The sequence below is a fragment of the Carlito syrichta genome, unplaced genomic scaffold (genome assembly GCF_000164805.1).
Source record: "Carlito syrichta isolate Samal-C Ts95f unplaced genomic scaffold, Tarsius_syrichta-2.0.1 Scaffold303190, whole genome shotgun sequence".
NCBI lineage: Eukaryota > Metazoa > Chordata > Mammalia > Primates > Tarsiidae > Carlito > Carlito syrichta.
The window spans coordinates 41209-46341 of NW_007247286.1; positions in this window are offsets into that span (position 1 = coordinate 41209).

Here is a 5133-nt window from a genome sequence, read left to right on the forward strand (position 1 = left end):
AAAGTCAAAGTCAGGCAAGGACTCTGAACCCTTAAAACTGCACAGAGGCCGGGCACAGTGGCTCAGCCTGTAATCCCAGTACTTTGGGAGGCCAAGGCGAGAGGACTGCCTGAGCCTGGGGGTTCAAGACTCACCCCGGCAACTTGGCGAGACCTCGTCTCTACAGTAAAGCACCAAAAAAACCTAGCTGGGCGTGGTGGTGTGCGTCTGTAGTTCCAGTTACTTGGAAGGCTGAGGTGGAAGGATCACCTGAGTCCAGCAGATGGAGGCTGCGGTGGCCGTGAGCATGCCACTTCACTCCAGCCTGGGCAACAGAGTGAGACTTTGACTCAAAAGGAAAAAAAAAAAGAAAATTGCACAGAGGCCAGGTGCAGTGGTTCCAGCCTGCAATTCCAGCACTTTGGGAGGCCAAGGAGAAATGATTGCCTAAGCCCAGGGGTTCAAGACCAGCCCTGGGCAACATGACAAGACCTCGTCTCTAAAATAAATAAAAAAAATTAGCTGGGCGTGGTGGCATGTGCCTGTAGTTCCAACTACTTGGAAGGCTGAGGCAGAAGGATTGTCTGAGCCCAGTAGGTCGAGACTGAGGAGGCTGTGAGCAGTGTGCCACTGTACTCCAGCCTGGGCAACAAAGTGAGACCCCGACTTAAAAAAAAAAAAGACAGCCGGGCTCGGTGGCTCAGCCTGTAATCCCGCGCCTTTGGGAGGCTGAGGTGAGTGGATTGCCTGAGCCCGCGGGTTCGAGACCTGCCTGGGCAACTTGGCGAGACCTCATCTCTACAATAAATCAAAAAAATTAGCCAGGCGTGGTAGTGCGCACCTGTAGTTCCAGTTACTTGGAAGGCCGAGGCGGAAGGATCGCTGGAGCCCAGCAGGTCGAGGCTGCGGTGGCCGGAAGCGGCCACTGCACTCCAGTTTGGGCGACAGAGTGAGACTCCAACTCAAAAAAAAAAAAAAAAAAAGACAAAAAATAAACTAGCAAACACATAAAGAAGTGATGAGTTTGAGAAATCAAGAGGGAACAGGAAAGAGGCAGTTGAGGAGGACCTAACAGCTTTGGCAGGAGGAGAGAGATAGCTCTCCTATCCTAGTGGGAGGGAAGGAGAGGAGGTGTGTGTTCCCGTTCAGATTCAGGTAGACAGAGGTGCAGGAAGAGGGAGAGAAAGCATATTGGAGGCGTGAGGGGTCAGGAGAGCTTGTGATTAGTTACCCCAGCCAGTGGGAGTGAGAGGTCCCCAGATGCCTGCAGTGGGATTGCCAGGAGCATGAATGTCCCCGTTTTGTGGCCCTGCATTGTGAAATAATCCCCTGGTTATCTGATTTCCTTTTTCTCTTGTGCAGGTATCAAGTAAGTGAGGGTATGGATTCAACCAGGGCTTGAGCTCCCCAGGTGTGGTGGTTTTAGAAATGCCCATATATTCTAAATACTCCTCTTTTCTTTTGTTTTTCTTTTTTTCTTTTTTGAGTCAGAGTCTCACTCTGTTGCCCAGGCTGGAGTGCAGTGGCAGGCTCACGGCCACCACAGCCTTGAACTGCTGGGCTCAGGTGATCCATCTGCCTCAGCCTTCCATGTAGCTGGAACCACAGGTGTGTACCATCACGCCTGGCTAATTTTTTGATTTATTGTAGAGACGAGGTCTCGCCAAGTTGCCCAGGTTGGTCTCAAACCCATGGGCTCAGGCAGTTCTCTCACCTTGGCCTCCCAAAGGGCTGGGATGACAGGCTTGAGCCACTGTGCTTGGCCAATACTCCTCCTTTCAAGAATTAGAGCCTAGCTCCCTGCCACTAGTGTAAGCTGGACTTAGTGACCCATTTTCTTTCTTTTGTTGAGTTGGAGTCACTCTCACCCAGGCTGGAGTACAGTGGCATGCTCACAGCCACTGCAACCTCGACCTGCTGGGCTCAGGTGATCCTTTTTTCCACCTCAGTTTTCCAAGTAGCTGGAACTATAGGTGTGCAGCACCATACCTGGCTAATTTTTGATTTATTGTAGAAATGAGATCTCGCCAAGTTGCCCGGGCTGGTCTCGAACCCCTGGACTCAGGCCTCAACCTCCAAAAGTGCTGGGATTACTGCACCTGGCTTAGTGACCCATTTTCAATGAATAGAATCAAGTGAGGGCCGGGTGTGGTGGCTCATGCCTGTAATCCTAGCACTTTGGGAGGCCGTAGTGGGAGGACTGCTTGCATCCAGCAAGCAGTTCAAGACCATCCTGAGCAACATAGTGAGACCTTGCCTCTACAAAAAAATTAAAAAATAAAAAATAACTGAGTGCGGTGGCACATGCCTGTAGTCCCAGCTGCTTGGAAGATCAAGGTCAAAGAATTGTCTGGCCTGGTGCCATGGCTCACGCCTACGCCTATAATCCCAGCACTTTGGGAGGCCAAGGTGAGAGAATTGCCTGAGCCCCGGGGTTCGAGTCCAGCCCGGGCAACTTGGTGAGCCCTCGTCTCTACAATGAATCAAAAAATTACCCGGGCATCGTGGCACGTGCCTGTGGTTCCAGTTACTTGGAAGGCTGAGGCCAAAGGATTGCCTGAGCCCAGCAGGTTGAGGCTGCAGTGGCCATGAGCATGCCACTGCACTCCAGCCTGGGCAACAGAGTGAGAGTCCGACTCAAAAAACAAAAAAAGAACATTAATCTGAAGGGGGGCTAGAGGCTGTGACACAGGGCATTGTGACCAGGCTCTTAACGTTTTCTGGGCTTATATCAGCTCAGTGAGAGGGCGCTGGAGGACTGAAGTCCAGAAGGCTGGGCAGAACCACATTGAGAAACATCCTCCAAGATAGAGGGAGTGAGCACGGAGGGGGCTCCAGCACCCCAGGAAGAGAGGTCAGGAAACGGATGCAGCCACTGCGGAGAGATAGGGCCGCTTGCTCTGGGCTGGGCAGGCTAGATGGAGATGCCCAAGGTGTGAAGCACCAGGGTGCAAAGCTGGGAGGGGGAGGGAGAGGGGTGCCCGGTAGTCCCAGGCCTCTGTATGCAAGGCAGAATTATTCTCTAGGATGGGGAGTCCCAGAGACAGCAGGTTTAGGGACAGCACGCATTTATTTGTTTATTCATTCATTCATTCATTTATTTATGTATTGAGTTGGACTCTCACTTTGTTGCCCAGCCTGCAGTGTCGATCCACTGGTCTCCAGCGATCCTTCCACCTCAGCCTTCCAAGTAGCCGGAACTACAGGCACGTGCTACCACACCCACATCTGACTAATTTTTGATTTATTGTAGAGAGAGTTCTTGCCAAGTTGCCTGGGCTGGTCTCGAATCCTTGGGTTCAGGCAATCCATTCGCCTCGGCCTCCCAAAGTACTGGGATTATAGGCTGAGCCACCAAGCCCGGCCAGCATGCTTTAAAAATGTATGAAATATTAATCAGGTGCAGTGGCTCAAGCCTGTAATCCCAGCACTTTGGGAGGATGAGGCAAGAGGATTGCCTGAGCTCAGGGGTTCGACACCAGCCTGAGCAACATGGCGAGACCTTGTCTCTACAATAAATAAAAAAAAATAGCCAAGCATAGTGGCACATGCCTGTGATTCCAGTGACTTGGAAGGCTGAGGTGGAAGGACCACCTGAACCCAGCAAGTCGAGGCTGCGGTGGCCGTGAGTGTGTACTCCAACCTGGGCAACAGAGTGAGTCTCCGACTCAAATAAATAAATAAAAATAAGGTGTATGAAATATTTAATATACATGAAATAATTTGTGTCAAAGATACATAAGCAATGGAGTGACATGATAAAATAAACATTCAGTTTGAGAAACAGAACATGAAGCAACAACATTGAGTTTTTCTGTTTGCTCCAACCCATTACATCTCTCTCTGTCTCCCATCCCAAGATACCACAAGTCCAGATTTTTTTTTTTTTTTTAGGTTTTTTACCACATGGGCCTCTCCATATTGCTTCTTAGAGGTGGGGTCTCACTGTCACCCAGGCTGAAGGGCAGTGGCACCATTATGGCTCACCACAGCCTCTACTTCCTGGGCTCAGGTGCCTCAACCTCCCAAGTAGCTGGGACTTTGTAGAGACGAAGTCTCGCTATGTTGCCTAGGCTGGTCTCAAACTCTTGAGCTCAAGCTTGAGCTCAAGCTCAAGCAGGCTTCCTCAGCCTCCCAAAGTGTTGGGACTACAGGCATGACCACTGTCCCTTGCCGTGAGTATTCCTCATCCAAAATGATTGAGACCTGAGCTGGGCATGGTGGTACGTGCCTGTAGCCCCAGCTACTTGGGAGGTTGTGGCAGGAGGATCCCTTGAGCCCAGGAGCTTGAGTCCAACCTGGGCAACAGAGCAAGGCCTCATCTGTAAAGTACCAAGCAAATAAACAAACACCCAAATACTTGGAACCAGATGCGTTTTGGAATTTGGAATATTTGCAAATACATAATGAAATATCTTGGGAAGGGGACCCATGTCTAAACACAGAATTGATTTATGTTTCATATATACCTTATACACATAACCTGAAGGTAATTTTATAGAATATTTGAAATAACTTTGCTCATGAAAGTTTGAGTTAAGTACTTGTGTGTGAAATTTTCCACTGTGGCATTATGTTGGCACTCAAATAGTTTCGAATTTTGGAGCACTTTGAGTTTTGGATTTTCCGATTAAGAATGCTAAACCTAGCCGGACTTGGTGGCTCAGCCTGTAATCCCGCGCCTTTGGGAGGCTGAGGTGAGTGGATTGCCTGAGCCTGCGTGTTCGAGACCCGCCTGGGCGGCGAGACCTCATCTCTACAATAAATCAAAAAATTCAGCCAGGCATGGTAGCGCATGCCTATAACTCTGGCTACTCGGAAGGCTGGGGCGGAAGGATCGCCGGAGCCCAGCAGGTCGAGGCTGTGGTGGCCGGGAGCGGCCACTGCACTCCAGTCTGGGCGACAGAGTGAGACTCCAACTAAAAAAAAAAAAAGAATGCTAAACCTGTGTAAAATTAATATATATTTCTTATATCAAATATAAATATAAAAGTTGGCATAAAAATGTTCATAATGTCCCTATATTTTTATTGCCAAACATCTAAAATGGAGTTATATCTTTTTTCTTTCCTGTTATTATTATTATTATTATTACTTTTTTTTTTTTGAGTTGGAGTCTCACTCTGTCGCTCAGACTGGAGTGCAGTGGCATGC